The sequence below is a fragment of the Apium graveolens genome, chromosome 8, assembly GCF_009905375.1.
Source record: "Apium graveolens cultivar Ventura chromosome 8, ASM990537v1, whole genome shotgun sequence".
NCBI lineage: Eukaryota > Viridiplantae > Streptophyta > Magnoliopsida > Apiales > Apiaceae > Apium > Apium graveolens.
Window position 1 is genome coordinate 77,508,750 of NC_133654.1, and position 27,412 is coordinate 77,536,161.

A 27,412-nucleotide genomic window follows, 5' to 3' on the forward strand; every position below is an offset into this window, starting at 1 on the left:
CTGCAACTTCAAGATCAATTTCTAGATTGTAAAGTTAAATCCAATCAACTAGAAATACTTATCTTGTTCTTGTGTATCAATCTAGCGGATTAAAATCCCTAGAACTTAATCTCAAATCGCATTTAGCATTTGATCTTTTAATTACAAAAATAGAAAAAGTTCATGTCGAATTTATTCTAGATTTGTAATAATTGATTTGAGATTAATCCCTTGTAACCGATACCGTAGTTGTAACACCTTTCAAGTTTAATAAAAGTTTTATTTAACTTGAATTTTGTTTCACAATTTTATTCCTCATTTTATTCGATTAAACGGTATTGTTTGCATTCAACCCCCCCTTCTACAAACAAATTGGGACCTAACAAGTCTTTTGCTGAATATGTTAACAAACTTAAAAAGGCCAAAGGATCCAAGCAAGTCTGGGTCCTTAAAAACAATAACTGATTTCAATTACTGATTGCAGGGTAACAAGAGGACTACTCTAATCTTGGACAGTGGATGCTCAGGACACATGACTAGTTTTAAAACCCTGCTATCAAAATTCGAGGAGAAGGCTGGCCCAAGTATTTCTTATGGAGATGGCAACTTAGGAAAAATCTTCGAATATGGAAAAATCAAAGTTTGAAATGTCATCATTGAAAATGTAGCTCTGGTTGCAGGACTCAAGCATAATTTAATTAGTGTTAGTCAGATCTGTGATACAGGTTACCATGTCAACTTCTATGAGGAGCATTGTGAAATTGTCAGTAAGACTGATGGAAAGATTGCAATGACTGGTGTAAGACATGGTAGTTTTATGAAGCCAGGGTCTCCACAAATACTGATAAATTAGAATTTTGTCTACTTAGTAGAGTAGCTGTGGAAGAATGCAGGAACTGGCATAAAAGACTTTCTCCTCTCAACTTCAACAATATTAATGAACTTGTGAGGAAAGATCTTGTGAGAGGATTGCCCAATGCAGTGTTTACTCCCGATGGCTTATGTGACTCATGCCAAAAAGCCAAGCAGAGGAAAATATCTTTAAAGAGTAAAACTGAATCATCCTTTTTTGAACCATATCCTCTACTTCATATTGATCTCTTTGGTCCAGTAAATGTTATGTCAATCTCCAAGAAGAGGTATGCATTAGTAATTCTTGACGAATATACAAGATACACATGGGTGTATTTTCTGCACACCAAGGATGAGTCTCCATCCATTATTCTTGATCATGTGAGGGAGCCGGAAAAAGGATCAATATACAAAGTGAAGATCATCAGAAGTGATAATGGAACTGAGTTCAAGAATAGCTCTATAGAAGAGTTCTGCAAACTCACGGGGATAAAACAAGAGTTTTCTGCTCCTGGACCTCCACAATAAAATGGAGTTGTTGAAAGAAAGAATAGAACTCTCATAGAAGCTGCAAGAACCATGCTGGAGGAAGCAAGATTTCCTACCTACTTCTGGGCAGAGGCTGTGCAAACTTCTCGCTTCACACCAAATGTAAATTGATCAACAGGCATGGTAAAACACCATTTGAAATGGTGAAGGGAAAGAATCCAAATTTGAAATATTTTTACAGATTTGGTTACAAATGTTTTGTTCTCAAAACTCATCTGGAGCAGCTTACCAAATTTGATCTAAAAGCTGATGAAGGCATCTTTGTTGGATATCCAGTGCCTACAAAAGCCTTTAGAATCTACAACCTAGAACAAGAGCAGTCATGGAATCTATACATGTATCTTTTGATGACAACAAGGTAACAGGTTTAGAAGATGCAGATGACCATGACAAATTTAGATTTGAAAATGAAGTACCCTATGCTGAACTTTTAAATCCTGATCCTGATACAGTAAATCCTGATATCACTCAAATCTCTGATGATCCACATGACAGTGGAAATTCTTCTAACACTGAAGTATATGTTGAGGGTGAGCAACATGATTTAAATCTAGAGACTTCTACAAGTGATTCAAATTAAAAGACATCAGTTGATAAATCATCATATTTAAATTTCTCAAACTCTGATAAGTCAAATACTGATAACAATGGGAACACTGATTTAGGGGGAGCATCAGGACATGATAGAGGTACTAGTCAAAGAAATAATAGAGAGTTCATGGATCAAGGGGGAGGGTCTTCTTCAAGGAGTTATCTTCCATCTACAAGAAAATGGTCTAAGTCACACACACCTCACTTAATCATTGGAAAACCTGACAGTGGTGTAATAACTAGAAAAGCCACTAAAAATAGATGTCTCTGCCATTCTTTTATATCTCATATGGAACCCAAGAAAGTGGAAGAAGCTCTTTAAGATGCTGACTGGATTACAATAATGCAAGATGAGCTTAATGAAGTTGAAAGGAACAAAGTCTGGACTCTTGTTCCAAGACCAAAGAACAAATCTGTAGTTGACACAAAGTGGGTGTTCAGAAACAAAACTGATAGTGAGGGCATTGTTACAAGAAATAAAGCAAGACTGGTTGCAAAGGGCTATTCACAACAAGAAGGCATTGATTATGATGAGACGTTTGCTCCAGTTGCAATGCTTAAGGCAATTAGAATCTTTCTAGCCTATGTTTCTCACAAGAAGTTTAAGTTGTTCCAAATGGATGTAATAAGTGCATTTCTAAATGGAGAACTCGAAGAGGAAGTTTATGTTGAACAGGCTCCAAGGTTCATTGATCCAAAGTATCCAGATCATGTCTACTTACCGGATAAAGCACTCTATGGACTGAAGCAAGCTCCAAGGTCCTGGTATGAAACACTTGTTCTATTTCTGCTTGAGAGTGGTTTCACAAGAGGTACAATTGATAAAACTCTTTATTATAAATACCATGGTAAGGACTTGTTATTAGTTCAGATATATGCTGATGATATCATTTTTGGATCTACTAATGATAAACTTTATGAGAGATTTGCAAATCTAAAGCAGTCTAGGTATTAATTGAGTATGATGGGATAATTGAGTTATTTTTTGGGGTTACAAGTTAAACAGACTGATGAAGGCATCTTCATAAATCAATTCAAATACACCAGAAATTTGCTCAAGAGATTTAGAATGCAAGACTGCTCAACTACATCAACTCCCATGGCCACTGCAACCAAGTTAGATTTAAATACTTGTTATTCATTATATATAACTAACTATATAGGTATGATTGGTTCACTCCTATATTTGACTGCTAGTAGACCTGATATCATGTATGCTACCTGTCTCTCTACAAGATTCCAAGCTGATCCAAGAGAACCTCATATATTAATGTGAAAAGAATTTTTAAGTATCTCATAAATATGGGATTATGGTATCCTAGACATTCAGATTTTAAGCTAATTGGATATTCAGATGCTGATTTTTCAGGATGCAAAATTAGACCAGAAAAGCACTTCTGAAAGCTGCCAATTTCTTGGTGGCATATTAGTTTCTTGGTATAGCAAAAAACAAAAGTCAATTTCCACATCAACTGCAGAAGTAGAATATATTGCTGCAGGAAGCTGTTATGAAGAATCATTTACTGGATTATGGGTTAGACTATTCTGCTATTCCTATATATTGTGATAATCAAAGTGCTATTGCAATGACAGGAAATCCAGTGCAGCATTCAATGACTAAACACATCAGCATCAGGTACCCTTTCATAAGGGAACATGTTGAAGCAGGTACAGTGGAATTGGTCTTTGTTCCAACAGATCAGCAAGTAGCAGATATATTCACAAGCCTCTCTGTGAAGCTACTTTCACAAGATTGGTGAATGAATTGGGAATGATATCAGGATATTTCTCAAAATTTGATAATTAAGTCATAATTGCTGATATTTGAAGTATGGTATGTAACACCCCCAAATTCGGGGTCGAGAATTTGGGTTGTCACGAGTTCTATTTCCCTTAATAATACTTAACCTTATCAATCAACCAACTGCTGCGTACTGTGACCCCACAATATACACATACACACCACAAGTTATAGTCTCAGAGATGAAAACCAAAAAGAACGCAAGTCATTTTATTCCACAATTATAAACCATTTCACCTCAAAAGGGGTTTCTGAATAATTTACATATTCCTTGCCATTATTACAATTCATATTATACATAAGTCTGGTTCATCAATAGTTGAAAACCTAGCCTATTGGTAGCTCCTACCTCAGCTACGGTGGCATCAACGCTTCCAGAAAACTGCGGAACATTTTCTAACCGCTTGCGAATTGGAAGCTTGGTCTTGTTCATCTTTTCTATCTGTTGTTGTGTGATGAAAGAAGAAAGAAAGGGTGAGCAACAAGCCCACCAAAATAATATGTATAATGATTAACAATATATGAGCATTTTCATAGTACTCATGAAAGTCTTGGTCAAAAGCAATGAACCAAGCTGATATCTTAACGCGACCAAGTCGCAAAATATTCAGTATATATATATATATACATATATATATACTTTTCACAATATTAGAAATCCTCTGACATGTATAACATCCACAGAGTTCCAGTTTATAACTGTATAAAAATATCGTTGCAAGGTGATCTCATATATCTAACCTTGTCTCAACGTTTTTCTGAAACCTTTGTCATGCATAAGACAATCATTAACTAGATATAAGTTTAAAAGATGAAGTTACAAGATACTCCAATATACTTATATCTTTTCCAAATACTACTTGAACTACCACCTTTCAAGTTATAATCAGTTTCAAAAGTTCATCACACTGATGAGACTACAAGATAAGACTTGAATATATTCAATCTTTGAAATATCATTATAAATAATGAAGTTACGAGATACTTCATTAAGTCCTGATATATATATATACACACCTATATATATATACATTTCATACACTCCTTGAAAACCTATGTTATGAAAATTATAAACAGAGTTGTAATATCTAATGAATTTGGAAAGGAGAAAACCTTGGCATAAACCTGATATCTTGCTGATCAAGCAAAGATACCAATAAGTAACCTTTTCTACTAGTAGATGGACGAATTCCCCACTGGTCATCACCCTGGCCGTAATAGGACCTTATGCTGGACTGCCACTCAGCCACTTACGCATTTGATGGACTCCCACTGAGCCACTTACACTTTCATGGACGCCCACTGAGCCCATGTTGCTTATGCCGACTCAATAGATGGACTTACTTCCCGAACGTTGGGTAAGTAATCAATTCATTTACCAAAACAGCAACCTCATTGCGAATATAAAATACACCACAGAGCCGGATCCCTCAGGTTTTGAGCGAGTATTGAAATCCCCTTTAAAAGGAAGATCTTAAATATAAAAATGAGTTTTGGGATTCGCTCTAACTTTTAAAAATCATTTTGAAGACTCGAAAACACTTTAAAGAGTGTTTGGAGTAATGCTGATTTAATAAAGTAAATCAGTCCCGATATATTAGAAAAATATCTGAATATTATCATTTAATAATATTCCCATAAGGATAATCCTTATAAAAATAATTGAAGTAAAAGTTTTAAAACTTATACTTGAAATGAATAATAAATAACCAAAGATATATTTATACGAAAGTACTATCTTTATTTGAATAATCGAAAATATGTTTGATTATCGAAACATTATTCTTTAATAAAATAAAGAATATTATTTAGTAAATAATCGGAGTCATAGGACCTCAAATGAATATTCAATTAATATTCAATAAATAATATAAACTGAGTCATAAGTCCTCGAATGAATATTCAAGTAATATTCATTAAATAATATAAAGTTATCGAATAAACCTTATTCGATTAATAGTTCTTAAAAACCATAATATATATATATATATAAATATATATATATATCATATACTCGGGAACATCTACTCCCGGTTTTAGAAAAGGGTTCACCTTTGGGTCCCCTGTACTCAGGGTATACGCAACTACTGCTTATCTCTAGCATAAGTATTATGCAACTAATAAGCATTTAAACCAACAAATATATACATCAAGAATACGAAACAGGCATGCATATATACCATATCACATGCTCCAATATATCGCAAGAATTTGCTAATAACAAATATGCATTTATCACAAGATCATGCATATACACATATACATCACAACAACAGTTATACGGGTAGAAAACTTGCCTGAGCGACTAGGGGTTACAAATGGCTTGGGACGAGTCTGGTAACCTATAAACAACATTTAAGTTGGAATTAAACCAAAGTCACTTATAAATCTATACTTTAACCAATTTAGACTCTAACGCTCGCTTTGCGCTTACTGATTCTCTTAAGTCGCTCGACTACCCTCGGCTCCACCATTTTTAATAAATTAACCATTAAGGGTTTTAAGGAGATTCTTTCGCAATACCTTACCAACTGCCTAATCCACTTTGCATAAATGTTTCATACCCCAATTAGTCATTTAAGGTCCTTAACCAAGGTTTCAAAGTAAGGCGAGGGGTAATGATTCGTTCGAGAAATGTCGTTACTTAAAACGGCCGTTTCTCCTAAACCGTACATCGGAATCAAACGAACTACATATCAAAACGAAGCTCGTAGAAGTGAGTTCACGGGTCCTAATGTTAAGAACAAAAACAGCCTAAAGTAAATCGGACATTACGACGGCTATGTTTACGCGATTACCCAAATTTAAAACACTCCAATTCAACCCACAATCAATCCACAATCACAACCCAATCAAACTTCCATCCATACTACATTATAACAGCCCCAACAACTCAACATTAACAATTTATACTTATTCTTAAACTTGAATTTAACTACACTTAAGTTCATTAATCAACAATCCAAGAATTACCACCCCAAAACTTCACAAAACTAACTAATCTCTACATTCACAACAAGCAAGCCTCCCATGAATTAAAATCAACAAAACTAAACCTAATTACTCAAATAAAGTTAGGGTTTGGAGGGGTTATACCTTCCTTGGAGAGTGGAGAATCAAGAGAATGGCTTGGAATCACCCTTAAAGTCCTTATCCAAGCTTAAACTAAACAAAACTTCAAGAACAAAAATTTTAGTTCTTGAAAAACACTATTCACCATCTTCTTCCATGATTTTTAGGAAGAGATTGTGAAGGAATTTGGAGCTTAGATTCATAGGATAACTATATCTAAGTACAGGGAACCTTGGATAATTACCTCATGATTTAACAATGCTTGGAGCTTGAATTTGGATTTTCTTATCCTTGAAAATGAAGGAAAGCCGAGAGCAAAGATGAAGAATGGAATAATTTTGTGTTTTGGTGAAATGATTTGTTGGTTGGTTGATTTTGATTTGTTTTGTTTCGTTTTCTTACCTTTTACCATGGTAACTTTTGTGTGGTTCTCATTCAACCAACAACACACTTGCTTGGTCATGCTTATGTCACCATGTGATGTCATCCTCCCTCCTTTGTCCTCTTCTCATTGGTTTGATGACATCATCCCCACTAATCTCTTTGATTAGCTTTTAATTATTTGGCTAATGACCGTTGATCGTTACACGGTTCGCTTAACTTTCATTTTTGTTTATCATTTGAGGGATCATACCCGGGATCTCATTACTTAGGTTCCCTTATCCTTTCTCAATACATTATATTCCTTTTATGATCCTCTATGAAAATCCTTTAATTTAATCCTTTTTATCCTGTTACCTTATACTCAATTCTTTCGGTATCTGGTGGATTTTCGGGAAAAATCAAAGTGTTCAGATTTGGATTCTGACGATCTTTACATACACTTATATACCACATAGAGTACTATTAATATCTCAGAAGATCAATAAAAGAACCCCTACATAGTGTGGTATGAAAAGTTTTCTTATTCAGCATAATCAGCAAAAAGCACTATTTATAAGGGTTTCAAAAATTCCAAATTTTAGGGTTATTACAGTCTCCCCTCCTTAAAAGGATTCCGTCCCGGAATCAGATAGAAAATGAATAGGGATACTCTTTTAGCATTGCACTTTCTAACTCTCAAGTAAATTTTCCCACATTGTGGTTCTTCCATCAAACTCTGAATAGTTTGATAACCCTTCTCCTAAGCACTTGTCCCTTTTTCTGTCTATAACCCTTTCTGGTTGCTCCATATAGGTTACGTCTGGTTGCATGTCTATGCGCTCATATGCCCCTATTTATCTGGCATCCGAATTACACTTCCTTAACATTGATACGTGAAACACGTTATGACTTGCTACATGTTCGGGGGTAGGGATAGCTCATATGCTAACTTCCCAAAACGTCTTAATATATCCAAGGGTCCAACAATTCGTGAACTTAAACTTTCCTTTCTTTCCAACCCTCATCAATTCTTTTTAAGGGAATACTTTTAACAATACAAGGTTCCCTCCTTCATACTCTTTGTCCTTTCATTGTCAAATCAGCATACTTCTTATGTCCATCTTGGGCTACTACCAGTCGTCCTCTGATTAGATCTATTATAACCCTGGTCCTTTGGACTACTGCGGGTCCGAGCATCTTGCGCTCTCCAACTTCATCCTAACATAAGGGAGATCGACATTGTCTTCCCTCAAAAATCTCATAAGATGACATCTCGATACCTGACATATGATCTATTATCATGAGAAAACTCATTCGCGTTAAGTGATCATTCCAAATTCTTCCAAGTCTATTGCACAGACTCTTATTATAGCTTTTAGCATTAGAGCCTTTGCTTCTCAATACCCATTCATTTCCAGTTCGTAATCGCTACTACCTTCCGTTCCTAATATTATACTGGTTACACCTTTGCTCGTTATCATTCTATAACCTTTCAATAATCGCGTCAACCTTAGTATCACGAACGCGTTAGAATCGGAATATCACCATACTTGGTACCACTTCCTCTGTAGTTGCCTCCATCTTCGAAAGCTTGGTGCTTCATATAGAAGTAAAATAATTTATTGAGAGATCACTATGATCATGAACACTTGTTACATTGCATAGTTAGTACAGGAGGTGGCCAACCTTTAGTACTTGACAATCAATTAAACAATAGATGGTATCCTACTCGGCTTCTATCACACAGATAGATAGTCATTCGGCAATACCTCCCCTTCTGGAAGGGTTGTTCTTCTCAGTTTATATGAAATGAAAAGAAGAGAAAAGAACGAATTGAAGAGAATTGTATATATGAAAAAATATACTGCCACAAAATATCTGGCTTGGAACCTACCTCTGAACTATAGAGGTTTGTCATAGGAGAACAAAACATATATGTATTTATATCAACGTCAAGTATTATAGCATCGTATTTCACATGCCTAAATATTTTTGCTATTCCGTCCATCATTCTATGGACCCATATTCTTCCTCGAGCTTATACACAATCACCTTTGAAACTCCCTCGACATCGAGAATCGAATCTGGGATCTCATTCTATACATCATCGTTACTAGAATTCTATGCTTGCACCGCAACCTTCCTCGTATAGTAATACAACTCTCTATTGATAAGATGGAATAAGTATTCAATAGGTAGATAATCTACTTAATTAGTCTATCAATGATAACTTATACACCACCACGACCCGATTAGTGGTACTCAATCTCAACATCCATTCCAATACAACTCTCACGGTTGTAATTGACTCATTATTCGCAGAATCATTGCTGCACTACTAGGGTCCACCGTTGACCTACTGTAATCATTCATTTTCTATGAAGTCTTAATAGCTAACTATACGGAGTCCATACATCTCGTATCGAATTCTTCTAAGGAGGTAATGTGATCACCGTTCATGATTCATGAAGAACTCTCCTGAACTTGACGTACATATGACATGAAGCAGATAAAATTGCAGAAGAGTTTCAATCAAAGCAACGATAGCAGGTTAATACCATTCTTAATCATACGCCTTAAATAGAAGACTTAACTCAAAGGTTCGTCTAGTCCTTTTTGAAACATGGTCCTGGCTTATCTCAAGATAGTACCTTCTGAGATAGATAGCCTGCTCATGGCGATTACACGAATTAAGCCTTTACCAACTACTATTACGGTTGGGTATTGCACAGTCATCAGAAGGAATTTCAATCTTCCAAACCATAATACAACCTTCACAGCTTTAACCATCATCACTGTATTCCTTTGGCACAAGCGCCTATAATTGTCCTCTTACACTTAAAGTGTTGGCCACCTCTTTGGCCTTTCCTGATAGTAAAATTTCCTTACAATCATGTCCTTTTAACCACCTCCAACTAAATTTTCTACCTCACTTCAATCACTACTTGTGTGAAGATGTTTTCCTTAAAATCTGATGAGTAAAAAAAAATATCACCATTTTTCCATAAGTTATTGCTTCAGTCTTTAGAGGTTAATCACTGTCACGACTGACTCTCAATCATACTTAGAACATCTTTTATCTTAGGCCCTAATTTCCCTGAACAATTTCGACCTTTACTGGTTCGATCCATACTTTCTCGTGGTTTAACACGTGCTCCACTTGGCATCATTATAATTACGTCATATTTCCTTTATCAACATTTCTATTCTTGAGAAATTTGAATATTACCTTTGTCCTTGTAAAACCTCTAAGGTTATCCTTGAATCGTTCCTCATGTATTCCCTAGATACAGGGCATATCAAGATACCCTTTATTAATACCAGAATCATTGTCTATATACTTATGAAGAATTTCTCCACTGATTCTTAAAGGTTGTTATTACCTTAATCCTTTCCAATTCATACTGTCAAAACTCATTCTATCCCTATTAAGGGTGAAATGCCAACCTTTATGCATTCCCCTAGGATTTATTTTAAGTTACCGATGTTCTATCCTTAATTCCACCTTTAAAAAGGTACATGCATCCTTTCATGGATAAATCAAGTCATATATCCCTGATAAGGGTGTCTTATTCAATCATTTTCACCTCGATAGTATATGCCTAATTTCACAATAACATCTGTATTCAAAATGAGGTCAATCAATATGGCCTCCAAAAGATAACAACGGTTATCCGCTTTTCTTGCCTAATTTGGTAACGATAAACAAGGATGTTCTGGAAGATATTGGTCGTGTTCAACGTGAACTTCTTCTTAATAATTCCTTATTTACTTTTGTTGTTTATCTCAATAGTCACCTCAATATTGGGATATCTTTCATACATGGCGTCTCCCTTTCTGGGTATCAATCCACCGGTCTTACACTTCACATTCTTGAAGGTCACTTCCTTCATCCAATTTTCCTAATTTCTTACTTCCTTGTCTCCTCAGTCTATCCGCGTCTCATTATTTATCCTTCGAACTATCTCAAGTTTTCCTTGAGTCCTCCCAACTTACAAGGGATAAAATATATGTATCTCTTATGCCTTCAACCATCTATTTAACTCATGGTGAATCACCCTCATCCTGACGATTACATACTTTTCTATTTCTATTGCTACGAGTCTTTAGGGTTTCCTCATACCCAACTTCCTTATCATTCCTCAATCTCTATTGCCTTTATATTCCTTTCCACTTCAATTTCTTTTTATTTTCCTTTCTCTTATCATTATTTCATGAACCAACCCAACATAAGCATTGATTTCAAACATCACATCGTTCTGAGATTCTTGTCATCAGAACAAATCTTGACAACTTTTACAACTTAGCTTCATATTTCATCATACTCGTCCGCCTTTGTTCTGGCTCTAAAGCTTTTACACTCTCTCCATAACCTTGGGAATTACTTTCCCGAAAACAATTGACTGAACTTTAATCAGTTTATTCTAACCTCTGGCTCCGTGCCTTTCTTGGTCTTTCACCAGTGGGTGGTCTCTCTCTTAGGAGGGTAAATGACAAAAACAGTCTTTTGTGATTCGTCAATCATTTAGAATCTCAAATGATTCCTGTATTTCCTTTAGCCAGGCTCTTGCCTCGACTAGGTCAGCTTGTTCCTTGGAACTCTGAGAGCTTAGCGACTTAAAGAACCTGAAAGAATTTCTCGCTGCATTGTTTCCTCAAGGTGGTGGTTGGGGATAATAGTCTAAGTTCTTTTTAGACAGGTCCATGAATTTCCGTATAGGAGTACTGTCTCGGGTCTCCTTTCCTTACTCGACTTTTTGTTTCCTTAGTATGAAATGTTTCATCCTTCTCCCATACTTGGGGTTATCTTATACGTTAAAATCCTCATTTTCCACTCCATTATGTTATGGGTTCCTTCTATCTTGATGGCGACCTCCCTGACTATCACGTTCAGGGTTCGCTCTAAATTTTCATCTAAGATTTCATCTTTAAGCTCTTGAACATTTGGAACCCAAATTCTGTAGGAATACCTCATTATTCCCTTATCATCTTTCTCGGTAGTAATCTTAATATCTAATTGTTGGCTCTCTGCCTTCATTCATCACTTTTTCTTGCATAATATGTTCTTTTCTGATAATTCAGACTATATTGCAATCTCAAACATCTTTTCGGTACCGGCTCCGGTTACCTTCACTCCTATTTCTATTTTCTCAAAATCTCTTATAAACTCTCCCAAAGACATTATCATCTTGAGTTTCTCCTTTTTACTAAGGGCATCAGCCACCACATTGGCTTTCCCCGAATGATAAAGAATCTCCCAATCATAATTCTTGATTAGCTCTAACCGCCTCCTCTGGCGTATGTTGAGCTCTTTCTACGGGAAAATGTACTAGAGCACTTATGGCTTAGGTAAATCTCGCACTTCTCTCCATACAAGTAGTGCCTCCAATCTTTAGGGCAAAACTATTGCCACGAGCCCAAGCTCATGGGTGAGGATATCGAATTTTTATATTCCCTTAATTATCTTGATGCGTACGTGATTACCTTGTTGTGCTGTATAAGAAGCACCCTAATTCCTTATGTGAAGCGTCACTACACATCTCAAAATCTCCTTTTCCATCTGGCAATGCCATCATAAGGGCCACCACCAATCTTTGCTTCAGTTCTTAAAAGCTGTTCTCACATTTCTCTGTCCATTAGAACTTCTCAGTCTTACGAGTAAGCCGCGTTAAAGGGGCTACTATCTTTACAAACTTGAACGAACCTCTGGTAGTGACCGGCCAATCCTACCTCTGGTAGTTGCCCTAATCATGGCCATCAATTCCTCAGTGGTCCTTTATTCATTCTTGTGAGGATCCTTCACAGGATCCTTCTCAGCGATAATCCCTTCTAAGACAACATCCTCAACCGCTACATCCTCAATATGAACATCATCCGGTCCCATGTTAGGATGCTCTATCGGATCCACAATCTGATCTCCAATAACTAATAAAACATCATCGCGTTGTTGCTCCTCAACCTCAGGGTTCGGAGTCCCGCTACCATATACGATAATGAACTATACTTCTATCACGATATTTATAAGGGTTCCCATAAGGGTTTTAATTGTCAGTACTACGTTAGGTAGTCCGACTATGAACTTGGCAAGAGTTCTTATTATCTTAGTGAACTTATTATCTTAACGCCACATCATCTCTGAGGTTTATAACGCTTCGCTCTGAAACCATTTCTGTAACACCCCCAAATCCGGGGTCGAGAATTCGGGTTGTCACGAGTTCCATTTCCCTTAATAATACTTAACCTTATCAATCAACCAACTGCTGCGTACTGTGACCCCACAATATACACACACACACCATAAGTTATAGTCTCAGAGATGAAAACCAAAAAGAACACAAGTCATTTTATTCCACAATTATAAACCATTTCACCTCAAAAGGGGTTTCTGAATAATTTACATATTCCTTGCCATTAATACAATTCATATTATCCATAAGTCCGGTTCATCAATAGTTGAAAACCTAGCCTATTGGTAGCTCCTACCTCAGCTACGACGACATCAACGCTTCCAGAAAACTGCGGCACATTTTCTAACCGCTTGCGAATTGGAAGCTTGGTCTTGTTCATCTTTTCTATCTGTTGTTGTGTGATGAAAGAAGAAAGCAAGGGTGAGCAACAAGGCCACCAAAATAATATGTATAATGATTAACAATATATGAGCATTCTCACAGTACTCATGAAAGTCTTGGTCAAAAGAAATGAACCAAGCTGATATCTTAACGCGACCAAGTCGCAAAATATTAAGTATATATATATATATATATATACTTTTCACAATATTAGAAATCCTCTGACATGTATAACATCCACAGAGTTCCAGTTTATAACTGTATAAAAATATCGTTGCAAGGTGATCTCATATATCTAACCTTGTCTCAACGTTTTTCTGAAACCTTTGTCATACATAAGACAATCATTAATTAGATATAAGTTTAAAAGATGAAGTTACAAGATACTCCAATATACTTATATCTTTTCCAAATACTACTTGAACTACCACCGTTCAAGTTATAATCAGTTTCAAAAGTTCATCACACTGATGAGACTATAAGATAAGACTTGAATAGATTCAATCTTTGAATTATCATTATAAATAATGAAGTTACGAGATACTTCATTAAGTCCTGATATATATATATATATATATATACACACCTATATATATACATTTCATACACTCTTTGAAAACCTCTGTTATGAAAATTATAAACAGAGTTGTAATATCCAATGAATTTGGAAAGGAGAAAACCTTGGCATAAACCTGATATCTTGCTGATCAGGCAAAGATACCAATAAGTAACATGTTCTACTAGTAGATGGACGAATTCCCCACTGGTCATCACCCTGGCCGCAATAGGACCTTATGCTGGACTGCCACTCAGCCGCTTACGCATTTGATGGACTCCCACTGAGCCACTTACACTTTCATGGACGCCCACTGAGCCCATGTTGCTTATGCCGACACAATAGATGGACTTACTTCTCGAACGTTGGGTAAGTAATCAATTCATTTACCAAAACAGCAACCTCGTTGCGAATATAAAATACACCACAGAGCCGGATCCCTCAGGTTTTGAGCGAGTATTTAAATCCCCTTTAAAAGGAAGATCTTAAATATAAAAATGAGTTTTGGGATCTGCTCTAACTTTTAAAAATCATTTTTAAGACTCGAAAACACTTTAAAGAGTGTTTGGAGTAATGCTGATTTAATAAAGTAAATCAGTCCCGATATATTAGAAAAATATCTGAATATTATCATTTAATAATATTCCCATAAGGATAATCCTTATAAAAATAATTGAAATAAAAGTTTTAAAACTTATACTTGAAATGAATAATAAATAACCGAAGATATACTTATACGAAAGTACTATCTTTATTTGAATAATCAAAAATATGTTTGATTATTGAAATATTATTCTTTAATAAAATAAAGAATATTATTTAGTAAATAATCGGAGTCATAGGACCTCAAATAAATATTCAATTAATATTCATTAAATAATATAAACTGAGTCATAAGTCCTCGAATGAATATTCAAGTAATATTCATTAAATAATATAAAGTTATCGAATAAATCTTATTCGATTAATAGTTTTTAAAAACCATAATATATATATATATAAATATATATCTATCATATACTCGGTAACATCTACTCCCGATTTTAGAAAAGGGTTCACCTTTGGGTCCCCTGTACTCAGGGTATACGCAACTACTACTTATCTCTAGCATAGGTATTATGCAACTAATAAGCATTTGAACCAACAGATATATACATCAAGAATACGAAACAGGCATGCATATATACCATATCACATGCTCCAATATATCGCAAGAATTTTCTAATAACAAATATGCATTTATCACAAGATCATGCATATACACATATACATCACAACAACAGTTATACGGGTAGAAAACTTGCATGAGCGACTGGGGGATACAAATGGCTTAGGACGAGTCTGGTAACCTATAAACAACATTTAAGTTGGAATTAAACCAAAGTCACTTATAAATCTATACTTTAACCAATTTAGACTCTAACGCTCGCTTTGCGCTTACTGATTCTCATAAGTCGCTCGAGTACCCTCGGCTCCACCATTTTTAATAAATTAACCATTAAGGGTTTTAAGGCGATTCTTTCGCGAGTACCTTACCAACTGCCTAGTCCACTTTGAATAAATGTTTCATACCCCCAATTAGTCATTTAAGGTCCTTAACCAAGGTTTTAAAGTAAGGCGAGGGGTAATGATTCGTTCGCGAAACGTCGTTACTTAAAATGACCGTTTCTCCTAAACCGTACATCGGAATCAAATGACCTACATATCAAAACGAAGCTCGTAACATGAACTATATAATCATGGCAATGGTCAAAACCTAGAAGTGAGTTCACGGGTCCTAATGTTAAGAGCAAAAACAGCCTAAAGTAAATCGGACATTACGACGGCTATGTTTACGCGATTACCCAAATTTAAAACACTCCAATTCAACCCACAATCAATCCACAATCACAACCCAATCAAACTTCCATCCATACTACATTATAACAGCCCCAACAACTCAACATTAACAATTTATACTTATTCTTAAACTTGAATTTAACTACACTTAAGTTCATTAATCAACAATCCAAGAATTACCACCCCAAAACTTCACAAAACTAACTAATCTCTACATTCACAACAAGCAAGCCTCCCATGAATTAAAATCAACAAAACTAAACCTAATTACTCAAATAAAGTTAGGGTTTGGAGGGGTTATACCTTCCTTGGAGAGTGGAGAATCAAGAGAATGGCTTGGAATCACCCTTAAAGTCCTTATCCAAGCTTAAACTAAACAAAACTTCAAGAACAAAATTTTTAGTTCTTGAAAAACACTATTCACCATCTTCTTCCATGATTTTTAGGAAGAGATTGTGAAGGAATTTAGAGCTTAGATTCATAGGATAACTATATCTAAGTACAAGGAACCTTGGATAATTACCTCTCGATTTAACAATGCTTGGAGCTTGAATTTGGATTTTCTTATCCTTGAAAATGAAGGAAAGCCGAGAGCAAAGATGAAGAATGGAATAATTTTGTGTTTTGGTGAAATGATTTGTTGGTTGGTTGATTTTGATTTGTTTTGTTTTGTTTTCTTACCTTTTACCATGGTAACTTTTGTGTTGTTCTCATTCAACCAACAACACACTTGCTTTGTCATGCTTATGTCACCATGTGATGTCATCCTCCCTCCTTTGTCCTCTTCTCATTGGTTTGATGACATCATCCCCACTAATCTCTTTGATTAGCTTTTAATTATTTGGCTAATGACCGCTGATCTGTTACACGGTTCGCTTAACTTTCGTTTTCGTTTATCGTTTGAGGGATCATACCCGGGATCTCATTACTTAGGTTCCCTTATCCTTTCTCAATACATTATATTCCTTTTATGATCCTCTATTAAAATCCTTTAATTTAAATCCTTTTTATCCTGTTACCTTATACTCAATTCTTTCGGTAACTGGTGGATTTTCGGGAAAAATCAAAGTGTTCAGATTTGGATTCTGACAATCTTTACATACACTTATATACCACATATAGTACTAATAATATCTCAGAAGATCAATAAAAGAAACCCTACATAGTGTGGTATGAAAAGTTTTCTTATTCAGCATAATCAACAAAAAGCACTATTCATAAGGGTTTCAAAAATTCCAAAATTTGGGGTTATTACAATCTCCCCTCCTTAAAAGGATTTCGTCCCGGAATCAGATAGAAAATGAATAGGGATACTCTCTTAGCATTGCACTTTCTAACTCTCAAGTAAATTTTCCCACATTGTGGTTCTTCCATCAAACTCTGAATAGTTTGATGACCCTTCTCCTAAGCACTTGTCCCTTTTTCTGTCTATAACCCTTTCTGGTTGCTCCATATAGGTTACGTCTGGTTGCATGTCTATGCGCTCATATGCCCCTATTTATCTGGCATCTAAATTACACTTCCTTAACATTGATACGTGAAACACGTTATGACTTGCTACATATTCGGGGGTAGGGATAGCTTATATGCTAACTTCCCAATACGTCTTAATATATCCAAGGCTCCAACAATTCGTGAACTTAAACTTTCCTTTCTTTCCAACCCTCATCAATTCTTTTTAAGGGAATACTTTTAACAATACAAGGTTCCCTCCTTCATACTCTTTGTCCTTTCATTGTCAAATCAGCATACTTCTTATGTCCATCTTGGGCTACTACCAGCCGTCCTCTGATTAGATCTATTATATCCCTGGTCCTTTGGACTACTGCGGGTCCGAACATCTTGCGCTCTCCAACTTCATCCTAACATAAGGGAGATCGACATTGTCTTCCCTCAAAGATCTCATAAGACGATATCTCGATACCTGACATACGATCTATTATCGTGAGAAAACTCATCCGCGTTAAGTGATCATTCCAAATTCTTCCAATTCTATTGCACAGACTCTTATTTTAGCTTTTAGCATTAGAGCCTTTGCTTCTCAATACCCATTCATTTCCAGTTCGTAATCGCTACTACCTTCCGTTCCTAATATTATACTGGTTACACCTTTGCTCGTTAGCATTCTATAACCTTTTAATAATCGCATCAACCTTAGTATCACGAACGCGTTAGAATCGGAATATCACCATACTTGGTACCACTTCCTCTCTAGCTGCCTCCATCTTCGAAAGCTTGGTCCTTCATATAGAAGTAAAATAATTTATTGAGAGATCACTATGATCATGAACACTTGTTATATTGCATAGTTAGTACAGAAGGTGGCCAGCCTTTAGTACTTGACAATCAATTAAACAATAGATGGTATCCTACCCGGCTTCTATCACACAGATAGATAGTCATTCGGCAATACCTCCCCTTCTGGAAGGGTTGTTCTTCTCAGTTTATATGAAATGAAAAGAAGAGAAAAGAACGAATTGAAGAGAATTGTATATATGAAAAAATATACTGCCACAAAATATCTGGCTTGGAACCTACCTCTGAACTATAGAGGTTTGTCATAGGAGAACAAAACATATATGTATTTATATCAACGTCAAGTATTATAGCATCGTATTTCACATGCCTAAATATTTTTACTATTCCGTCCATCATTCTATGGACCCATGCTCTTCCTCGAGCTTATACACAATCACCTTTGAAACTCCCTCGACATCGAGAATCGAATCTGGGATCTCATTCTATACATCATCGTTACTAGAATTCTATGCTTGCACCGCAACCTTCCTCGTATAGTAATACGACTCTCTATTGATAAGAAGGAATAAGTATTCAATAGGTAGATAATCTACTTAATTAGTCTATCAATCATAACTTATACACCACCACTACCCGATTAGTGGTACTCAATCTCAACATCCATTCCAATACAACTCTCACGATTGTAATCGACTCATTACTCGCAGAATCATTGCTGCACTACTAGGGTCCACCGTTGACCTACTGTAATCATTCATTTTCCATGAAGTCTTAATAGCTAACTATACGGAGTCCATACATCTCGTATCAAATTCTTCTAAGGAGGTAACATGATCACCGTTCATGATTCATGAAGAACTCTCCTGAACTTGACGTACATATTTCATTTATTTTAGGGTCACCACAGCACTCTACAGGAACTGAGGTTCTGGACGTAAATTTAGAAGCTCCAATTCATTTATCTACGATTCTTGAAGATATGGAGTTAACTGTTGATGGTATGGAAACTTCTGAAGCTGTTGGATCATATATTGAACCAATTTCTGATTCTATCTTAAATGCTGAAGCTGGTGATGAAGTTCAGCAGATAGTGCAAAATCCAGTTGTAAATGAAGAATCTAATGATGGTAAAGAAGCTAATATTTCTAATGTTCTTATAGATCTTGAAGATGATCTTTTCTTCCCTGAAGATATGTCTACAATGTAAGGCAACAGAAACTGAAGGAGTTGGATGATAGAAAGAAGCAGGATTATCTTGATGATATCTGGAATGCTAAATGGAAAGATGATACATATCCTATTTCCAGGACAAATGCTGTTGAGAATCTGGAAACAGCTGAATGGCAAATTCAAAATTCTGATATGCTGACTCATCTGAAAGCATCTACTCTAATTGTCAGATCCTTATATACAGCTCAAGAAACAACTATTTCTTAAATTAACCAGATCAAAGAATCATTGATTGCTTCAAAGCTGACTACTCATCAGGAAATTCAGAAAGAAATTGCACCAATAGTTGCCAGACAAACTACAATTGAAGCCAATCAAGCTCGACTGAAAGCTAAAAAAGTTCGAATATCTGATCAACTTACCGAGGTACAAAATTCAATGGAGTTGATTCTCTCTCTACTGCTTGGTGATGATGCCAAAAGGGGGAAAATTTGTTAAATCTAAATGCAGGCATCTGACATTGACAAATACTGATGATGAAAATCCTGATGGAGGTAATAATGGGGAACATAAGGATAGTGAAAGGAGAAAAGGTGATGAGAGTAAGAGAAATGAAAGAAGAGTTAGAGAATTGACTATGACAACACCAATGTAACAATATTTACAAGTCATAACTGCTAATGAAGACCAAGGTATTCTAGATCTAGAAGCTGGTGGTGAAGCAAAACAATATCTTCAAACTCTGAAAGTAAAAGGAAGAAAGACAACTCTATTTTACAAGGATCCAAAGATTCAGGCATTTGACTCTGAGGTGAGTAAAAGAATCTTTGAAAGAGAAAATCATGGAGTTGATCTAGAACAGCTAAGGCAAATGGCAGAAGACTTCAAGAAATCCATGAATATAACAAATATTGATATTGCTGTTATTTCTCAAGAACTGTATTAAGATTATAACGCCCTCCAGACCCGGGGTATAGATCCGGGGTTACTTACTAATTACCAAACCTATATTATAATTAAACAGATATATATATATATATATATCTAATCCCCTTTATGCAACTAACCAGGATCTTTTTAGGTTAAAGTATGAAAACAAGAACAACACTCTACTTTTATTACAAACCAAATTTAAAATCTCACAAAACTCTCTTTATTACAAGCCATTATCTAAACACGTTTTAAACTAAATTCACTTTTGTTCAAACACACACCATATCTATCGAGATTACACCTTCTCAGGTAACTCAAAGCTTTCGTCCTGAATCGGGATCAACACTTTTGGTATTAGAGGGTCCCTCTACCTAACTCTTTCTTTACCACGCGAGTCCTGATAGGTTTCATTTTCCTTCTTAACTGAAAACAATAAGGTGAATAACAACAAAAAGGGGGTGAACCATAAGTTGCTCAACAAGTTCATAATATATTAGCAGTGTTATAATAAACTAAATGAATCGGTAATTTGGTTACATCTGCAAAGATATAACCTTGCAAGAAGAGAACAAAGACCATTGTCGGCGAGTACCAATAAACTAAACTGGACACAAGTTTGCACCTATATCCTGCTAATCAGCCAGGATACAGTGCAGATCCATACCTTAATGTATAGATCTATTCAGGTACCCAGACTCTACGGCCTAACATAAGGATCCGATTAATTCCCGGTCCTTAGGATCAAGTATATACATGATCCTAATCGTCACCATCCAGTCCACAGATAAGCAACCGGAACAATCTGTATGCTTTGATGTATTCCACCATCGGAATATATCAGGATATATGTGTATATATATAACTATTGAAATATAAATATAGGATTCAATGAATTGGGAGAAATCAGGAATCCAAAATGAAATATGAATAAAGGAATAATAATTATGTATCAGTGTTTGTGAACAGGAATTATCAATATGTAACTGCAATAAAAAACTGAAAGCAATTCACTATTCTAAATTTAGAATTGGGGAAAAACTTGTCTTTCACGCGATCTACCACAAGTATATCACCGTTCTCTAACACTGGCTCGGTCCGCCTTGTTGGCTTCATCTCAATTAAAGAAATAAGTTTATTTCGTCAACTCGTATCTCAATCGCGTCTTCAACCGACTTCATATAGCCCTTATCGTCTACCCGTACGCGTATAACTGACTCGTATAACAATTAATAACATTACGACTCGATTAACCACATAATTCACATAGCACATAAGTCACATAGTTATCCTAGGTTTAAAATAATTTTTAGAATCGAAATCGACTCGTGATTCGCATATCTGAACAATATCTAGCTCGTTTCCTTTTTTCGGAAATTATTGGACTCATCTCTATAAGTAATAGAGCTTATAAGTAGATAAATATCAAAAATCGACTCGATTCTAAAAGAAATCATGATTGAAAACTATTTTTAATGAAAACAGATCATTTTTATGAGTCGAAGAGATTTCATTTCGCTTAAATCGGATAAACTGTTCAATTATTGTTTGATAAATAAGGATAAATCAATTTATTAGTTAATATAATTAATGATTTAAAATAATTGAACCTCAAAAATATTTTTAAATAATTATTTAGGAAAAATCAGAATTAAAAATGATTTTTCCATAACTTTTGGAATTAAAATGAATTTATTATGAATTATTGAAAATAATTTGATTAATTATCAAAAAAATTGATGATTTTTAGTTAATTAATTAATAAATAATAAATAATTAAAGAAATAATAATTTCAAATTTTAGAAAATATTTCAGAATTATTTATAATATAAATCAATTACTTAAATAATTAATTAATAAATTTATAAAATAAATAAAACTGATTTTTATAATTAATAAATATAAAAAATCAGAAACATTTGTGAGAGATAAAACTTCTAACAAATTGGATAAAACACGGGTCAACTAGACGGGTCAAACGGGTCAAAATCCGGGTCGTGAAGAACATGTTGGATTTTGCCCAGAAACAGACCACCAGAAAACTTTCCGGCTAGCCTAATTCAGGCCAAAATCGACATCGTTTGGTCTGTTTCTTGACTGAAATCGATTGCAAATCAATTCAACATCACAAACACGTCATTCAATCACCGGAATCATCCCTGAATCTCAACGTCCGATCAAACCGACATAAACTCCGGCCAACACGCGATTTTCTTCATTTGTAAATAAAACTTTGATTTCAATAGCTCAAATTAAAGCTTATACCCTCTACAATCTAAGCCCTAACATCACAGGAACTAAATATTCATCAAAATTGTTAGATGTATTTTTGATGTCATGTCTAATCTGATTTGTTTAGTTTCAGAACTTATTATCAGAATATCAGAACTTAATTGGAAATCAGAACTTACTGAAGACAGGAAGTTATCAAAACTTAAGGCGTCAGAACTTATATCAGGACTTAAGTGCGGATACACTTCAGGGATGAAAAGCGGTTGATTTACAGGAGATGATCAGGATTAAACAGGTAAAGATATGCATGAGGAATTGGACATCTATAGGACTGCAATAGATAATATCTGGTTGATATATTTTAGGAAGAGATATATTTCATATCAATTAGAAAAATATCTTGTAACTGTGTATTATATAAACACAGATTAGGTTTTACACTATAAGTGTTATCATTCACGAGAATATTATTCATTTTAACCCTAACAGCTCTTAGTGATATCATACATCACTGAGAGAGTAGATTAAACCTACTGTAACATAGTTTGATATATTGAATAAACTTGTTTTCTACTTGTGTTAATAATCGAATTGATTGTAGATACTATATCCAACCCCCTTATATAGTATCATTGAGGCCTAACAAAAAAAAACGTATAAATCAAAAATTAGTATAAACCCTAACAATCGAATTTGCATATCCTGGAATTGTTTGTTCAATTAACTACTATTAATCAACTGCAAACCATCATATGAAGCTATACAAATCCTCAAATCAACCTAATAACCCTAGAATCAAAAAGTACCAATTCAAACATAAACCCTAGAAATCAAAATAGAAAATTGTATTGGTAAAGCTACATGTATTGTAAGTTGTATTTAGCTGTTTTAAATAATATCTCATTGCATTTGTACTTAAATGTTTTTGACATCATAAAATCTATTAACTTTTATATTTTTCATAATTTACAAATTGGGGGAGATTGTTAGATATATTTGTGATGCCATGTCTAATCTGATTTGTTTAGTTTCAGAACTTATTATCAGAATATCAGAACTTAACTGGAAATCAGAACTTACTAAAGACAGGAAGTTATCAGAACTTATATCAGGACTTAAGTGCGGATACACTTCAGGGATGAAAAGTGGCTGATTTACAGGAGAGGATCTGGATTAAACAAGTAAATATATGCATGAAGAATTGGACATCTATAGGACTGCAGTAGATAATATCCGATTGATATATTTTAGGAAGAGATATATTTCATATCAATTAGAAGATATCTTGTACCTGTGTATTACATAAACACATATTAGAGTTTACACTATAAGTGTTATCATTCACGAGAATATTATTCATTGTAACCATAACAACTCTTAGTGATATCATACATCACTGAGAGAGTAGATTAAACCTACTGTAACAGAGTTTGATATATTGAAGAAACTTGTTTTCTACTTGTGTTCATAATCGAATTGATTGTAGGTACTCCTTTGAGATCTAGAGTAAATATGTGAAATGGAAGATCCAAGTGCATTGCTGGTATTAAGTTATATGCATTAGAAAAGCAAAAAAATTTCTTGGTGACTTTTCACATTTTTTGATTACTGGAGAAATATTCTGATAACAGCATAAATTCTGATGAAAGTTGTAACTCATTTACACTGAGAAGCCATTGCCAAAAGAATTTCAAAAGATGCATAAAATAAGCACAAACAGTTGAGGTGGATTCTTGCATAACTTTATTCTATAGTAGACTTCACAATTCAAGATAGATTTTAAGCATTTTTCTTAGTTATGCCTTATTTCTAAGATATACTGAAGTTTATCAGACTTTAATCATTATCTGATCATTTGCACATACACACACTATCACTCCATATGAATGATGAAAATTACTGTGGTGATTAAGTTGTTTCTGATAAACAGTTAAGTATTATTTGCATAAATTCTAAGGACAAGTTCTGATTATGTTCTGATGATTAAACTTTGAAGAAACCAGTCAGTATTTGTGTGGAGAAGCACAGAAACAGTCATTCACTTTTTTAGTACAGAAGCCATGTTCTGATGACCGTTAAATTCTGATAATAGTCAAGTTCTGATACAAACTCTGATGTTTACGTGTCACATTTTAATTTGTTGATTCATTATTAGTTTTTACTGTAACAGTCATTTTATCAGAAAATAATTAAGTGAGATAAAAACAGTGATGATCATTTTGTTAATGGGTTGTGTATTTGTTTTGGTAACCGCATGTGAGCAATAATTACTGCACGTTTACCATGCCCACTAATATTGTTTTGACTGTTTACATGCTGTCAGGTGTCAAATGTCGGTTCTGCTTTAGAAATTAGTCGTTGAAATTAGTGGAGAGAATTTATATACGAGAGATAAAAGATTTTAAAATCTTTTACCTATTTTCTTACTCTTTTCTAATCTCTCTTATTTTCTCTCACTCTCTATTATTCTCTGAAGCTATTTTCTCACAGGCATTTTATCAAACACTCTATACACACACAACTTTTCACTTAATTTTCACAGAAATGGCACCTAAGGATCTTATCTATGATGGAGCCAAGTTTGTCCCCAACAACTATATGGCTATTCTCAACAAGGACGAGGCTCCTTCGAGTCTTCACTTCTTTCAAGATTTTCTCGCTCGAAGTAAATTTGGGTATGCTCTGACCCAACCACAGACTCTCTCAGGCAAGTAAATTATGGAGTTTTGGAGGTCTGGAGTCTATGATAATGGTGGTGAAAGTGGGTCCCCAAGCATCATTTTTATAACAGGGGAAGATGAGCACTCGGTAACCTTGTCAACTGTTCGACAAGCATTGCATCTGCCAGAAAACTGTACTTACAATTCACAAGTTGGGGAGTCAGTTCTTCAAAACATGATGGCCAATCTTGGCTGTCCAAGCTGGGACAACTGAAGAGGCCCTACATGTGCATCAGAACAACATGTGAGAAAAGTCTGTCCAAGCTGGGACAACTGAAGAGGCCCTACATCAGAAGGGAGTGGAGCTTCTTTTTCGATTGTATTACCAAAGCCTTTGCCAACAAATGCTCAAATTTTGATGCTATTCTAATCATGAGTCAGAAAATTGGGTATGCTCTTCTTAATCAAACTCATTTTGATTATGCTAGTGTTGTGCTAGGGTTTATAGGTGATAGGATGAAAGAAGATAGCAACATAGTTCATTTTGCTAGATTCTGTCAACTTATATATAGTTTCTGTTGTTCTGATGCACTTCAAAACTTTAGTGAGTTAATTGAACCCTTTAAACTTCACAAAAGGGCTTTCACAGACTTATTATCTACTGATAATAAGAAGGATATACTAAGACCCCTCCAAATTCCCCAATCTGTCAAACAATTCTTAGTAAATTCTGATCCTCACACATACACAAACATATATCCTGATATTGCACTTATACATCTTACTACTTCTCAACCTCCACCAACCCAGCCTTCCAATACTCAACCACAACCTACTATCAGAACCTACTATCAACCAGCACAATCCTCTCAACCACAACCATCAGCACCTACTATCAGAACCTCACCTCTCAAATCCAAAGCCAAACCAACCTCTGGTACTTCTCAAAAGGTGCCAGTTGTAAAAGCTGACACATCCTCTAGGCCCAAAACCAAAACAACTATCTCTGTGCCTAAATCTCCACCAAGGAGAAGAAGAAGGATGATTCTGAGAGATGAATCTGATGAGGAAGAACAAGTCCAGGTTCCTGCATCAGAACATGTGACATTAGAAGCTGAAGAGGTAACTCCTAAAAAATAGAATGAAGCTGAGGGTTCTGTGATTTTGAAAAGGAAAAGATCTTCACATTCTGATACAGATCATGTCAACCCTCCATCTAGAAAATCAAGATCAAGGAAAACTAGAGCAGGTGTGCATATTGCACAAATTCAATTTGAGGATGCTGAAGATGCTGAGGAAGGGGATCAGGAATCTCTGATCTCATCAGAACCTACAGTCATTGAAGCTTTGACAGCTCCACCTCAACCCGAAGACACTGTTCAAGACACAGTGATCACACCTCCTATCTCTCCATTCAAAGAAACTGCCTCAGTTGGAGATTCAGGGTTAAGTCCTGAAATCGATATTCACAGGTTAAATATTCCAACTGTTTTGTATCTGGAAGCACCACCAGCAAAAGAGGCAACTCCACCTGTTTCTCCAATACTAAATGCTGAAATTCCTACTACACCATTTCTGGATTTAGAACCTGAAGATCAGAATTTGGAAACAGAAGCTCCAGAATCTCCTTTAGTTACACACACTCTGGTGTTATCAGAAGATGATGAGACTTTATCAAATTCTGGAGATAGTGCTCCAGCAAATGCTCCAGTTAATGATCCAATTCTTGGCAATGAGGCACTGTTTAAATTTGCTGAAGAAGATGCTCCTGTTCCATGGGAGGAAACCTTTAGAGGAGTTGAATGGACAAATAAGTGGAATGAACCTGACTTCATTCCCACCTCAGCTGTTCTGACAGATCATGTTCCAAAAGCTGATGAGTTGATAAATTCTGACTTCAAAACACAACTTAAAGTCACTGCTCTCAGTACTAAAACTCTTCAAGGTATACACTCCAAGACTCATGAAAAGGTTGATAAACTTCAGGAA